This window comes from Coenobita brevimanus, chromosome 90, assembly GCF_032717465.1.
Source record: "Coenobita brevimanus isolate Jiangsu-jjx chromosome 90, ASM3271746v2, whole genome shotgun sequence".
Taxonomy (NCBI): Eukaryota; Metazoa; Arthropoda; class Malacostraca; order Decapoda; family Coenobitidae; genus Coenobita; species Coenobita brevimanus.
In genome coordinates this window covers 5,863,506-5,880,362 of record NC_137043.1, presented here as the reverse complement: position 1 = coordinate 5,880,362, position 16,857 = coordinate 5,863,506, and positions in this window count along the sequence as shown.

Sequence of the window (16,857 nt, the reverse complement as noted above, 5' to 3'; positions counted from 1 at the left end):
CAGGTGGCCCAGGTGGAAAGTTTGGCGACTGTACCTTCAGGTATCGGTTGCCGACTGATACATCTGTGTTTACCTCCGAACTTTTTGCTGTTGACAAAGCCATAGACTATGCTCTAAATTCTCAGCATGACTCATTTGTTATATTTTCAGACTCGAAATCAGCCCTTCATGCAATAGCATCTTGCACTACAGACTCTCACGAGATGCAGGGCCGCATTGTTAATAAGTTGCATTCATGCAACAAGTCATTCACGCTGATCTGGGTGCCTGGTCATTGTCTCATCTACGGCAATAAGCAGGCTGACTTACTTGCAAAGTCGGCTGTAGAACTCGAGGAGACTTGGGAAGTTCCTCGTGAACTACGGTCGAGTTTCTCTCTCGGAAAGAAATCAATAAATCTTCTGTGGCGAGGGCCGTGGATCAGACTAAAGATTCTAACGCGTAAGCCGTACCTGGGCGACTGGGACACTGCCAACCGTTCCAGTTGCCTGGAAGAAAAAGTGTTGGCTCGGTTACGACTTAATGCCACCATGTTAACGCACATGAAACCTTATATGGTAAAAAGATTTCCACAGCAATGTGACATCTGTGATGCGGTGTTATCTATCAGTCATATCATCCTGCGCTATCGGCGACTTATTCGTGAAAGGGCTTCACTTAAAAATTACTGAGACGCAGCAGACGTCCCCTTCACCCTTTCCACCATCCTTGGTGATGGGGACATTGTTATGACTGATAAATTGATGGCTTTCTTGAGAGAGACCGGACTGATCAGAGTGATGTGACTTTTTTACTATATGGTTATGGTTTTCATGGACTGTAAATATGTATATATTGTACTATTAATTAGGGTTGACAGTTGACATATTTGAAATTGTTCCTCCTCCCACTGATCTGTTTCTAATATAGATGTCCCCTACATTAAACCCCGTTCCTCGACTAACAGTCACCAGCTGATGAGTGCAAGTGTTCAATATAGAAAGATATTGGGCACTTACAGTCGATGGTGGTCTGTTGGGCGAGGTACTTCACTTTTTTGTACAAATTGTGTAAATACATTGTACCATATTGTTCAAGTTGTGCTAATTAGGGCCGACAGCTGACGTATATGGAAATGTTCCTGACTCGTCTGGTTCCCTTTCATATATTGATGTCCCCTATATTAGGTTGCGCGTCGATTGACAGTCACCAGGTGATGAGTGCAGGTATGTCATGTACAAAGGCATTACATATCTGCAGTCGATGATGTTCTGTTAGTCGAGGTATTTTTACCATTAGTGTAGGTCTAGCTATTTGTCTCTGTAGGATTTAGTATAGGTTAGCGATTTGTCTGTTAGGTGATTAGTTTTAGGGTCTTTAGATTAGGTTTTTCTTTATAAGGTATAAAAAATATAAAAAAAAAATAAAAAAGATAAAAAATAAAAATACAAAAAATAAATAAAATACAAATTATCATATATATATATATATATATATATATATATATGTGTGTGTGTGTGTGTGCATGAAAGTGTGTCTGTATATATGCATGGAAGTGTGTGTGTGTGTGTACGTATGTATATATATATATATATATATATATATATATATATATATATATATATATATATATATATATATATATATATATATATATATATATATATATATATATATATATATATATATATATATATACACGGCCTTAATGACCAGAGGCTTTGGCCCCAATGGTCGATAGGCCAGAAAAAAATAAACCAAAAAAAAAAAAAAGTATACAACAGGTCATCTATAGAATTTTCTTCTTCTGTTTGTACTTCCCTCTGTCTATGACCTACAGTCTTTTAAACTCAGTGTGTCCAAGCGTCTCGAAATGAAAAAATCTTAAATCTGGCCCTGTTATTTATGTTCCTAAGAAAGAACAATCTTTGTTGCTTCTAGCATTTGATTCCTTCTTTCTTGCACACTACACACACACACACACACACACACACACACACACACACACAAAATCAAGTGACTGTAGGATGGTCTCCATACAGTGACTATACAGACAATACTTCTGCGAAAATTGCTATGATTATTAAAGAACAAAGAAGAAAGTTGGATCCCCCAAACTAACGTGGTTGTGCAGTTTGACCTTTCAATCCATGAATCCCTTTAAAAGGCAAGAAACCAAAATAGGGAGTGAGGGTGTTTGCCACCAGATGTCTCTCACTGTTACCAGCTTCTCTGCCCAGAGTCCGTGTTCAATTGCCGTGAATTTTCTCGGTTGATGTGAGAACCTGTGTGGCAAATTACTACATTTTCATTGAACTAATGAAAAGCTTTGTAACAAAAATATAAAAGGAGAATACATTGCTCTCGTTGTTTTACTTCCCCGAAAACGAAACCCAAATTTTGGAAACCTGGCACTTATGTACTGTGTTTCTTTTCGTCGTTTCTAATGAAGCTGCTACAAAGCTGAGTTAACTTTTGCCTCCTGAAGTGTTCGCTTTATACTGTAGTTTTAACCATGTACTTGTTTTGTTGGTGTCAGTCTCTCTTTTGGCGGAAATTTAATGTATGATGCGTTAAGTTATTTAGCATCAGCCATCCAAATTCACAGACTGTCCCAGTTCCAAGATTACCCGGTAAGACGCGCTACCACTGCTTTCAAATAAGTCATATCAAATCTGGAACTGGGACGATTTCGAGCCCGGATGGCTGGTGTTCAATAATTTAATACATCATACACTAAATTTCCGTCAAAAGAGAGACTGACACACACAAAACAAGTGCTTGGCTAAACTCCAGTACAAATCGAACACTTCAGGAGGCAAGATTTAACTCACCTTTGTAGCAGCTTCATTAGAAACGACGAAATGAAATATATCAGTGCCAGGTTTTCAAGCTTCGGGCTCCGTTTTCGGGGAAATAAAACAACGAAAGCAATGTATTCTCCTCTGTTATATATATATATATATATATATATATATATATATATATATATATATATATATATATATATATATATTGGGAAGCTTTTTCAATAATTCAATAGTGTATGATGGTCTTTTGCCACACAGGCTCCCTCATCAACAAAGAAAAATCACGGTAATTTAACACGTACTCTGGGTAGAGCTGTTGAAAGTGGTGGGCTTTGGCGGCAGGCAGCTTCACAAGTCCCCTATTGTACAGTATCAGGTTTGATGCGAATGGGTAAAGAAATCAGGGAAAGGTGTCAGTTTAAAAAGAGTTTCAAAAGGAAAAAAGAAGAAAAACTCATAAGAAGAACGAAACCTTGGAGATATTGTATGTCTCATCATTATGGTGTAGAGATTCAGAAACTGCAACAGGTACAAGAAGGAGACCTCACTTAAGTAAGTCAAGTTATAACAAACGAGATGAAAAACTTAGCGTTGGTTTCAGAGAAAAAAAATCTGAAAACAGTAAATCTTGGATAAGTGTGAATAAAGAGGACCAAAGATAATGATAAAAACTACGTGATACCAGCGAGATTAGGACAAAAGGACAACCGAAAAAAAAAAAAATTTTGAGGTGATAAAGATGTAAGGTAATACAGTTCTTAGATGAAAACACTTGATTCCTGAATCACCTACTACCTGATGTTGTGTGTGCCAAGACATTAATGCATTCACCGAAAAATATGGAGAAAAAGGTAAGAGAACAAGGAACATCCCGAGACTGTCATAATGAGGTGTATTTTATATTAGGTACTAAGGTCACACACACACACACACACACACACACACACACAACTATTCCTTGTCGAGACATATTCCCACCACTTTAGAGGTTGCACACAGAAAACGAAGAACGCAAGGTGAATAAGAGACAGAAGCTTTTATTTATTTATTTATTATTACAGAATATGAAATAAGCATGAATGTTCTTTGCTTCGATTATTTTTAGCTGGGACTAAAAATATTCGTGAAAGTTATGCACTCATCCATCCGAAAATAGCAATTTATAAGTGGGTAGCACTCAACATTCCAAAATATTATCAAGTATAATAACAGAATCATTAGTTTCCTTCTGAGTTTCGTATCATATATAACTTCCCACAGAAAAAGAGATAGTATATTGTTAATACAGCAATGCAGTGTATCCCAACGTGTTAACACTGGGATAGTCCTGGTTGCCTATCTTCCTACCTTCTCACTTCCTTTTCCTCCTTTCTCTCATTGTTCTATTTTTTTATTTTTTTTTCTGCTCCCTTCCTCTCTCGATTATATTTTAATTCAGTCTCTTCCACGTCTACCTTATCACTTTATCCGAGATCGCATATTCCTTCCTGCCTTCCTTCCTTTTTTATTTCTTGCACTCCGACTTGCATAATGCTTCATCCCCCCAGCACTTCCTGTTCCAGCCCAGGTTAGTATATCCTAGTTCTTCACCAGTACTCCCTCTGTTAATATCTTACTGTGCTATACACCTCCCTCAGTTTGTGATAGATATGTATGCATCGTGACTTCCCTCTCCCATCCCCTCACCAGTATACTTAATATCCTCTCTTATACAATCTTCCTTCTCTCATTCACCCTCTTGCCTCCGTTTTCAGCTTTGATATGTACTGAAGTTATTGCTCGATTATACTCCAAACTGCAAACTGTCTTCCCCTCCTGTGAAGTTATAATAGGGGATTCAGCACATATTCTTGTAATCACATGGCTCTGGGAAATTATTAAGGGTTTCATGATAATTCCTCTACCAAGCAACATTTGCTTCATTTTTACTAAACAGATCATTTAAATCGGGTTTACAGTGGAACGTCATACTCCAAACGAATTTTACCCTGTATTTACTTCAATCACTTTTTCTGTCTCAGTTCAGTGACGTTAACAAGTTTTTAGTCGTACTTCCACCACGGGATGGAAGAGGAGATGAAGGCCATGGACCCTCCTGTCCTAAAATTATAAGAGAAGAGAAACCTGCAGCAACACGGGAAAAAAATTAACTAACTATATGGCCAATGCTGTACCGGAAATCGTCGATCCCAAGATTCTCAGGTGGAAACCAGGCAACTTTCCACTGTACCAAGACCAGGTAAAAGTTCTTTCATCTTGTCACAGACTTGTAACCAAGGCACCCCCTGCCAGGCTGTGGGTCTGAAGGGGAGATACAATCCACTGGCACTCGGGCAAATAGAGGCTTTTAATCATAAGCAAAGCACATCCGGCATGTCAGTATGATGAGAAATATCAGTAATAACATAGGTGTCAAAGGTTAAGGTCACGGAGCAAGGTCAAAGTTAGGGCTGTATGTTAACAAAATAACTCGAACACATTTGATTCAGTTTAGACCAAACTTGGTGGAACAGTTGAGGGTCATCGAAGGTGTAAACCGATTCTTTCTGACAACAAAAGATGAAAGGTTAATATCAGAGGTCAGGGCCAATTCAAACAGTTTATATCCAACTTAGACCACACTTTGGAAGGGTTCAGGATAAGACAGGAATAAAAGATGCAATGTGTTGAACAACCAGTCAAGGGTCAAGGTTACAGGGAAAGGTCAAAGGACAAGGTCATTGGGCAAAATCAAAAGTCAAGGTCACAGGGCAAGGTCAAATCAGTTTTGGTTTGATTTGTATCCAACTTGGTGGAAACGTGGTCAAGCAAGAAAGAAGGCATTCCACCATAGAAGCAGTAAAAGGTAAAGGTAACAGGACAAGGTCAAAGGTCAGGCCACGTGTCAATGTCGGAACAAAATAACCAAGACAGGTTTGATCCACTTGGAATCAAAGTTGTTGGATGAATTGAAGATCACCCAGATGGTTGATATTTTTTTTTTAACAGTAAGTCAGTGATGAGGGTCATATGGGCAAATTAACTTACCGGTAATCATTTATATCCGATATAGACTAAACATTACTGATGGGTTCAGGTTAAAGCAAGGATAAAGGCAGTCAGGTTTATAATTAGTCAAGTGTCAAGGCCATAGGGAAAGGTCAAAGGTCAAGGTCAGAGAACAAACTCAATCAGTTTTGATTTGATTTAAACCAAGGTAGTTGGAAGTGTTAAGGGTTAGGCAAGAATGAAATATTTTGTGAGTAATCTGTTGAAGTCAAGGTGGCGGGTCAAAGTCAAATATTTGTCCCTTGGACAAATTGGTGGGTGCGGGTATAGCACTCTCATGGTGCTATTTTTTTTTTTTTTTTAACACTTAAAACGTAATATTATGCAGCTAAATAAATCACATTTTGAAACTGAGCGTTGATTGGAACAAAGATGTTATTTTCAGTGGTTGTTTTAGAGAGAGAGAGAGGGAGGGAGGGGGGGGGGGCGAACTGTATGCAAGGCACGAAATTTGAAAGTGAATGCAGCAAAGAATAAATTAATGGTTTTCAGCTGTTTGAAAAAGAGTACGTTGTGAGTCTGAACGGTTAGAAAAATGAAGAATTTCGACGTCTTCAGTATGCTGGTAGTATGATGACCAAGGATGGGCGTTTAGAGAGGCAAAATGAAAGGAAGGGTACACTGGGAAAGGAGAGTTGAAGGTACTGTACACTGAGGGTGGTGACAAGAAATATGGAAGTGAGTCTGAAAATGAAGATGTTGTTGTATTTTAGTGCTGTAACCCCCACAGAAACATATGGAAATGAAGCTTAGACTTTTCTGGAGAACAAAATCAAGAGTGAGAGGAGTGGAAGTGGGTTGCCTTAGAGGAGGGTACTGAATTATCTGTGGGACAGAACCATCTCCTTGGAAAGAGAGTATCATCCACAATAATCCCTCTCCATGTTACCTAAACACAAATGGGAAAAGTGTGCCAGCAGCGAGAATGATGCATGTATAGTTACAGTGGTAATAGCTTTACTCAAAGTGTAGTAACAGTTATGTTCGTCTGTGTCAGAGACTAAACTGTACGTCACCTGTACAACCGACCAGGTGCAAACATGAACAAATATATATATAAACTTACTATAACATCACTCTTTGCAACATACCAATGAAACAAAACCACTCACTCAACGCACCAGGCACATTAACACAATCTTTGTTCTTGTCCCAGCATCGAACTCGGGATTAAAGACAGATGTATCGCACAGGAGATGGGAGAGACGAAACAGGAGTGGCATGTCAGACTACAGTGTGCCCTAATCCATTATTAGAGGAAAGGTAAAATGATGGGTGTAGAACGACAGCAGGTTATGGGAGAAGCCTTCCCAGTAGAAAAACAACAGAAAAAGATTAAAGGGAGAATTCTTGAACAACTGCTGCTTGGCGAGTGTCTCGATTAGAAATGTGAAAATTATCTATCTCTTCTCTTTATACTCTCTTTCTCCTGCAATTATTTGCTTTGTTTCTTCCTATTTAATCACAAAACCTCAGTCCCCATTGGAGAGAAACTGTCATTAACTTGTGCCTCCCTCATATTATTCACTGGCGCTCGACAGCCACAAACTTTAGCTCATCTCGCACTGCCACACAGTCACAGTTACCTCCAGAGTAGTATTCAGCCAGAAAAATAAATCTTCAGGTACTTAGCTACAAATCTGACTGGCTATTGAGGACACATATATATAATGCAATTCAAAGGGTAAAATTTATCGACATGAATATTGTAATTTTACTTAAACTCTGATATTCCATTCCGGTTCACGCCCGACGCTTTTATACAGCACAGAAATTGTCAACGGACAAAGGTTTGATATCGATACAGCCAGAGAGAGAGAGAGAGAGAGAGAGAGAGAGAGGGGGGAGGGGGAATTCTGAACAGTCAAAGGTTTGATACTGATAAAGCTAGAGAGAGTGAGAGAGACAGGGGGGGGGGGTTCACAAAGAACCAGCAACATGCAAAAATATATTGTTACAGATGTTTGGGGGTCTGTTCAGTTCATTAGAAATCCAGCTCCTCTATTTGTCATCGTCGATTCTTTTATTATCTTTCCTTTCGTTTGTTTAGTCGTTTGTGTCCATCCTTCACCCACGTATCTGTTACATCTGTTACTTCCGTCTCCTAAGTCCTTCTCTCTCTCTCTCTCTCTCTCTCTCTCTCTCTCTCTCTCTCTCTCTCTCTCTGTTTTACGTAAGAGATTAATCAAGGAGAAAATAGAAAGAGATTACGCTTCCCTGCTAAAGTCTCTCAGTCTCCCGTTTTCTCCGCTGTTTTCTGTTCTTTTAACTTCTCTCGCTCCATTTTCTCCCAGGTTTCACTGCATCTTGCCGTTCCTGCACGGTCTTCCCTTCGATCCTCTCACATTTATTATACATTTTTTTACTTCACTTTCGGAATCGTTACTTCACATACACGGTTTACTATCTTCTGCTCTACCAGTTTGGCTCTCTTTATACCGGGTATATTATAAAAGAGCCACGCTGTTTTAATTTTTATTTGTTTGTCCTTCAATCACGTCCAAACCAAGGGCCAGCGACCCCAGACCCATATATATATTCTGAATCAGGGTGACCCAAGGCTGGTTTTACGGGGATCAAAATTCAGATCTGGGTCATTCGAGGTCACCAGTAGAGAGTTCACCTTTTCAGCCTGGGCAACGCCGGGTACCCCTGCAGCCCAATTTTTGGCATGGTGACTCACATGACCTCCAGTTCGGACATAGGCTATGTGAGGTTGACCTCCGAGGTCATTTGAGGTCACCGGTCGGAGGTCATTTGAGGTACCTGGTAATGCATGCCCGAAAGACTGGACCCAGCAGCCCAATTTTTGGCATGGCACATGACCTCCAGTTCGGACATAGACTATGTGATGTTGACCTCCGAGGTCATTTGAGGTCACCGGTCGGAAGTCATTTGAGGTCACCTATAGCAGTAAACAAGTGCGCACATATACTGTGCGTTAGTCTGCAAAAGTTGAGATGGAAAGTTCCTGGACCTCTTATAATCCCTCTTCAAAAGCATAAGAGGTACATGGTCTTTCTGGAGTAGAAAGAAAGACTGAACTAGAACAAATAGGGTTAGAGTGTTCGCCTTTTTGGCCCGGGCAACGCCGGGTACCCCTGCTAGTAAAATATAAATACTTTTTTTTTTTTTTTTTTTTTTTTCTTTTAGTGTAGGCTGTTCTTGTTGTTTTCAGTGGATTATTTTACAATTCAGTATTAAAGGAACCACCGTCGCCAAGCTGTATCTCAGTCATGTACTTAACTATGGCACGTAACATTTTTACATCAGATGGAAATTCAAACAATACTTATTGCGCAACAAGTTTAACTTCTGTTTTGATTAGAGTCCCTTCTGAAGATTGTGTACTCTTAACACTCATGAGATTTTACCCCACCACCACCGTAATGAAAGCCATGTCTGTGTACACAGTATTACAAAAAGGTAACAGTCTCCACATATACTGGTTGTCATAAACTGTGTATCCTGCATAATGGTTGCGATTTTATTAAGTATAGGTAAGACAGAACTGATTAACTAGACAAACAAAATTTACACCGAAGTGATAAAGCTATACCAATAATATGGTTAAAAACATCATTAAAAACCAGAGTTATTTACAGTATCATTAGCTTAATAAAGTGATAGCAAATACATTTTTACGTAAATTAATAACACCCATTTACCACTCAGTACTGACAACTTTAAACAACATTGCCATGTTGACCAAGACTCATTAGCAATGTTTTGTTAGTCTAGTGAATACGAAATAGATGAATGAAAATCGACTGTATAAAGCTTTATACACGGGTCAAATAAGGCAAACGAATTATTACAGCAACACAGTAATACTGGATGTCAAAAGCAGGAGGATCTGAGGAAAAGTGAATTTCATCCCGCTAACCATACTGAATCACACATTTGGAAACGCGGCACGTTGGGCTTGAAGTGACAGGAAATTTCTTACTTTCTCCCTACTACCGTCGCTACAGCAGCACATGTCCAGCCCGCTACGGCACAAAAAAAAAAAAATATATACTCAGGTATAATAACTAAAACGAAATTTGGCAATATAGTCACTGTTAGAGGGGGAACCATCGGCTCCATAGCCCTTTTTTGCATGACTAGGTATGCCTTGGTGGGGCTTGTTCAGTATCTCTTAAGTGTTCTATCCCTTTTGTGTGTAACTGTTGAACAGTCCTCCTGATTATGTGGTAAATACTAAAAAAAGAAAGGTGTTTCAGTCATGTCTAACTCCTTTTTGCTGGGTTTATATATATATATATATATATATATATATATATATATATATATATATATATATATATATATATATATATATATATATATATATATATATATATATATATATATATATATATATATATATATATATATATATATATATATATATATATATATATATATATATATACTGTATATATATATATTTCCCCACAGCTACGTGTACCCCCCTGGTACCCACTAAGCGATAGTCATGACTTCTCAACGAGGCTCATCTCTAGATTTGTATAATAATAATAATAATAATAATAATAGTAATATCGAACCAAGGCCCGCTACATAACAACTGTGACAAGACGACTACTCCACTTGCCTTCCAGACTACACGGGGTTTTATATAGCTCATTACACGTGTACCTGAGAAAGCAGCTAGATATGTCAAGAAAGGAGAAGGGACTCAAGAGAAAAGTAGGAGAGTGAGTAGAGAAGAGTAGGAACCCCACAGAACAGGATAATGAAGAGAAGGAATCTCAACAAAGAAAAGACAAGAAGGAATCTGACTAAACATTTCAGACAAATAAAACAATCGGTAGAGGGGACGTCTGAAAAATAATGTGTAAAAAGAAGTGAGTTGGAGAAAAGTGAGGAAGACGAAAGCGACGAAGGATAACTGTGCGACAAAGCACTACGGAAGAGAAAGTAGATGGCCATATTGTTCGTGTTGGGTGCAGAGTGAGGAAATAGCATACTGTTCGTTTTGGGTACAGAGTGAGGAAATAGCATACTGTTCGTGTTGGGTGCAGAGTGAGGGAATCATGTGTCGGGAAGGTTAAGCCAGACAAGGAAGGAGGTGAACTGGAGATATTGCTGAGGGTGGTGAGAGGAAAGCCGGGTGTGGGAGGTATGGGAAATGGAAGAGAAGTTTATGAGAAGAGATTTTGTTTAAAACTGTATACTGAAGCACCGTGGGACAACGTCGTCAATTTTCTTAAATTCCTTCTGCCTCCAGATGATTATATTCATTCTGTGGGAAATCTTAATTTTGGAAACAGGTTATTAATGCTTGTATATGACCTTTACACTTCGAAACGTCTTTCCAGTACTGAGAAATATCGCTTGGAGGCTGCAAAATTATAAGTTTCCATCCTAGTTAAAGGCGAAGTTTGTGGGTGAAAATAAGATATATAATAGATTGCTGAATAATGAATTACCAGAATGGAAAATGAAGTAAGACAAAAATAAAACAGAAAACTCGAGGGAAAGCAGATGAAGACGACAAAAAAAATACTCTTCTGACTTAGTAATGAAATACTAGAAAAATAATCCGGTAACTTGTACATTCAAATGGAGTAAGAGATGGAAAATAAAGCACGGCAGTTTTCCCTTACACAACATGCCAGTGTTATTATCGTTCACTTATTTCCTTGCATCTGTATTGACCGATTTTCTGCCCGTCTCTCCTTACCACTTCTTTCCCACCTTTGGCAACGGCTATTGTTTATCGTAATGGTAGACCCGCGGTGGGCAACCCATTAGCTAATAGCCACAGGCACCCATTTTGTAAAAATGTGTGGTCAGACCAATTTAGGTGGACTGAAATATTACACTGCCTCAGAATCAGCTGTTGCAACTACACATTTATGAAGAATGTCTGAAAAAAAAAAAAAAAATTAGAATATTATCAGTATGTCCTATGCTTTTTTAAGAGGTCTGTGTGGCTGTGCCATTCAACGTTTTCTTCTCTGAATCATATAATGTCAAAGAATCAATACTCTGATCTTTTTCCTACTCCTCGATTTCTTTCCTTTTCCTTCTTCCCTCCTTCAACCCTCAGCCAGAAAAACTTTAGTGTATCTATCTCTTCCCCATAATCTGACATCATCATGCTTGTTATCTTAACGTTAAGTAGGCCTCTTTCTTCTTTCCATCTGCACGCATATCGACCTTTCATTTTGTTAAACTGTTCCTTCTCCTGCCGTCCTTCATATCTCCTACATACTTCTCACAACCTAGCCAGATTCATCTTCTTTCTCTCCAAATCTGTCTTTATGCGGGTATCCTATCTTGCCCTGGGCTCCTGAATGTTCCAGACAGTTTTCATCTTTCCCAGGGAGACATTATATCCTAACAATATACCTTGAATGTCATCATCTTTATTTCTGTATTATCTCGCCTAATTAAACCCAATATATTTTCCTACATCTCCCGTCCTTCCACATATCTATCAGTATATTTCTCGCGTTTTCTTCATTCTTTATCCTCTTTCCTTATCACCTTCATACTTCTTATCGATGATAATTTTCGCGTCCTCTTTCTTTCTTATCACTGCTATTTCCACTCCCAGTTCTTGGCTTCCTTCCATATTCCGTTCGCGTCCAGCCTCTTGTGATCTCCAGATTTTTCATTTTCTCTCGATCCATTCCGTCTCTGTCTGTCTGTCTGTCTGTCTGTCTCTCGGTGAAGTTTTTGTCGTCAGCCAGGGTTTCCATTCCTTCTTTTGTATTCTATACATCAACAACTTTTCCTATAATCCTTGTCACCTCCTTTCAAATAAACAATACAAAAAATGGTAGTGGAATGGCATGTACAGTTATACCCGCCTTTCCAGTACTATTTATTAATGTCATACCACTTCGTTGAAAGAAGGGATGAAGACAATCGTGACAAACATTTATCCTTCATTACCAGTATCTGGATCCTCATTTCCTGTTTTTAGGTAAGCACCATGATAATGAACCATTAAAATACATTATTTAGGTAAATCAAAATAATCCAGAACTACTGTATTTGGGCAAACTGAAATTTGATAAATTCTGACATCGGCTTCACACAACTATTCTCTTGGCTGTCACTTTTTTCCCAAGCATGCTTTTACCACGTATTATATTTTCAGTCTTTAAACACAGTCTGTAATATCCACAGACTGGCTTTGGAACTGTGACACAAGACAGTCTAAATTTAATGTTGTAGTGTTCGAGCCTTTATTTAACAAATACCAGTTCATTAGAGGGCCAATCTGTCCGACAGTAAAAGAATGCAACATCAGGCAACGCGTGGCAACTCCCAGGCTTGAAGGAGGCGGCAATGTTTGGCATCAGATTCAGAGCGTTGTGGGAGACAGTTCGGTCCCGGAAGTTTTAGAAACCTACAAATATCTCGAATACGTGCGTCCTACAGTGATTCTGAAGGACGCCAACCTCCTTCCAAATGACTGTCTGTCTATCTGTTTATAGCCAGACGCCACAATCCCGCAAAGGGGTGGCCGTTTGAGTTAGTGGTCTTACGGGAAGGGGCACTAACCCTCTGCCAACCCACTTGCTGATGCGTAGAATACATGTATGGGCTGGTTATATGTTTACCACTCAGCGCTGTAAATGGTTTCCTGGCTTATAGGAAACAGTTAGGCTTGTCACTCAATGTAAAGCCACCCGAAAAGGAAAGAAGAATGATAGTACGGGACAAAAAAGATGGGACAAGTAGGAAGACAGGAAAGTCGGCACAGAAAAAGAATGATGCGGGAAGTTGTAGGCAGCACTACATCAAGTGTGTGGATGATCGTCGCCACCACCTTCCAATTTTCACAGCTGATCTCTAGGTTCCAATGCATTTTGAAATTTAAATGTATAATGCACACTATACTGACCTATTTCTGGGGAAAAAAAAAAAATGAAAGAATAGAAGCAGTTTGTTTTGTTCAGCGTTTTCTTTGTCGAAAAATACCTTAAAGTATATCGTATGAAAATGAACATGAGCTGCAGATGAGTTTAATTGAAAGATGTAAAAAAATACAGGCAATTTATTATTATTATTATTATTATTATTGAAGGGATATGTGAATATTGTTAGTTATTGTCAATTAAGGGAACTAATACTAATACTAGTTGGCACCTGTCGGGAAAATGGTTGTAATTTAGTCTATGGTGTGGAAATAGAATTCATGTTATGTACTAATGCTACCCATGGAATAGTTTTAAAAAAATCACTTTAAAATAGAAAAAAAAAAAAAAAAAAGCTGATGGTTGCACTGAGTAAGGTTACCCTGTGCCTGGAAATAATATTAATAACTGGTACAAGTAACATGAACTTGCAGTAAAATATAAATCCACCTAACCCCCTCACAGAACGCGGTCCTAACTCACTGCAGCCTAAAGCGTACGAACAGCTCCCTCGAGTCTACTCCATACCCCGGAGAGGCAGTTTCAGGTACACAAGTTAATTTCACGTAATCCTACTTTTTCTCATAGGAAGCCAGGCAAGAAATTGAAATTGTAAAATGTATTACGTGATGAATCGTTCCTTATACCGGTAACAGCTCTGTGGGGTGAGGTTATACAGCGTGAAGCTGGCCATCCTCACCATTCCCTTATTACGCTCGTTGGGACCATATCACTAATATTTGTCCCTAATCAGTCATTCTTCACCAGAGGCAACGCTGTAACTATACCATTTTGTTCATCCACATTTTTTTTTTCCTGTACTGCATTACTGCATTGCATCAGTAAAAGTTATTTCATCCGCTCTTGCGAAGCAAGAGTGGGAGTTCTATTTGAATCAGCGTTTGTGTGTGTGTGTGTGTGTGTAACAGAGAAAAAAAAGAACTCAGTCATTCTTCTGTTATTGTTCAGCTACCTCACCAAAAATGTTGAAAGTCAAGATTATGGTAGGCCTATGTACAAACGCTCGCTCTCTCCTCACGCGCTCACACTGGCAACTTTCAGGAGTTTGTGGGGGCTCCTATTCTCCAACCGCCTGACACTCTGGTCTTACCATGACTGAAGCTTAGTGCCGTTAATTTCTCAGTATCTCCTAATATTAGGTCTTTCAACTCTTCAACCGTATGTGCTTTGCAGAAAAAAGAAAAGTCGTTGATTAATACTTGACAGTATTGTATAATGAACATATCATTACGGACGAAGTAAATGTTCCTGTTTTTGTGAAGTTCAGTAAAGTACATTATTACATCTACCAAACCACACGACTCTTTACTCCTTTATTAATAAATCTGTTTTATATCATTCTTCCTGACAATTGACAATTTTCTGATAAAGAGAAACGTCTGGTAGCGAAGTATCATTTAAATTTTAAATATAACTCCGTCAATAAGAAAGCACTAATTCAGGTTAAAATGTAACTTCCCTAAATTAGTATCTGGTTAGTAAGAAAGTCACAACAGCTTTAAATGTAACTCCTCTGTGTGAATATGGCTAGTACTCGTAACGCAGTTCAACTTTATGTGTAAGTCCATGGATTAGAACAGTTTCCCATGTGCTAATTAAACTTGTTGTACCAAGAACAAAACCTAGATGATGCCACCATAATGAAAGAGTTAAATTCTGGTCAAGTGCAGGAGCCACCAGTCTGGCTTTGACGTTAAGGCCAACACTGCCACTTATCTGATCTCCTTACCCCGACTTAATTAGGTCATTATCGACGCTCGTTAAGTGAAGCACCAGAGCAGATCCTGCCTAAAAATTTTGTGTAAAAGTGTTGATAACTAAATATTCTGAAAACTGCTGATTAGAGAGAGAGAGAGAGAGAGAGAGAGAGAGAGACTTAATTTGTGTCCGTTACTGAATTATATTTACGTACAGATCTTAAAGAATAGTTTTTGTGAGGAGGTCCGGCCTTAATAGTAAATATGTCACAGAGGTATAAGAAAATGACAGCACGGTAAAGCGTTATATATCTCGTCGTTATCGTTTTAGTTTCAGTATTTGAAACTCGGTAGTAGGTGGTGGTGGTGGTGTAAGGTGGCGGCGACCATCATTTACTCACTCGATATAGTGCTGCTAACTTCTTCCTTCACCTTTATCATTCTTTTTCTGTCTGCCCTCATCTCTTCCTATTTCTTCCATCTTTCCTATCATTTTTACTATTATTCTTACATATTAAGGTGACTTTATATTGAGCGACAAGTCACACGGATTCCTGCAACCCAGAAAACCACTTACCTTGGATGGTAACCAAATAACCAACTCATTCGTGTTCCCCACGTGTCAGCAAGTGAATTGGCGGAGGGTTGGTGCCCCTCCCTGTAAAACAATAAACTCAGAGACAAACGACCACCCCGTACTGGATTATGGTGACTAGCTATAGACAGATGGAGAAATTTCAGACTAGAAGGAGTAGAGTAGGCGAAGACAAGTTGCAGGGTTTGACTGGGATAACAGCAGATGCCAAGCTACACTAAAGCAAGTAGGCTATAATCTCTGAAGGTAGACCTAGTGCTATGCTGGTAGTCTCATTAGTAATATTTTTTTTATATTCATCGCACCAAACCATAAATATGAGACACGTGGACAGAAAAATGTGGGATAGACTGGGATGCTGGTGAGCTGAGAGTAGAACCTGAGGCGAGTGTTGTCTGTGGTTTGGCAAGGTACAAACCAAACATGGTGGAACATTAAATGTATGGGGTGAAAAAAGGCAGGTTGGTAGTAGTTGAGCTGGTGGTGAAAAGCGGGATGACTGCACCATTTAAAGATGGGTGTATGACTGGTAACGCTGGCAGTGGGAACTGAATTCTCTTGATGTGAAAGTAAAGAAAGGGTGGAATGGGCAGACATGGGTAGATGAGTTACATACTCGTATGAATAGTGGTAGGTGGTGCGCCAAGAGTGGTTGTAATATATCCAGTGAAATTTAAGCTTTGTAGGCCTGCCATTTTGAGCATGACGATGGCTAATTTAAAACGTCATACTAGCAGAAGAAGAAAAAGAAAAATAAACAGGCACCACCTCATATAAATGATGTTCTACGACGAAGGTAAGAACAAAAATATTGCACCAAATTA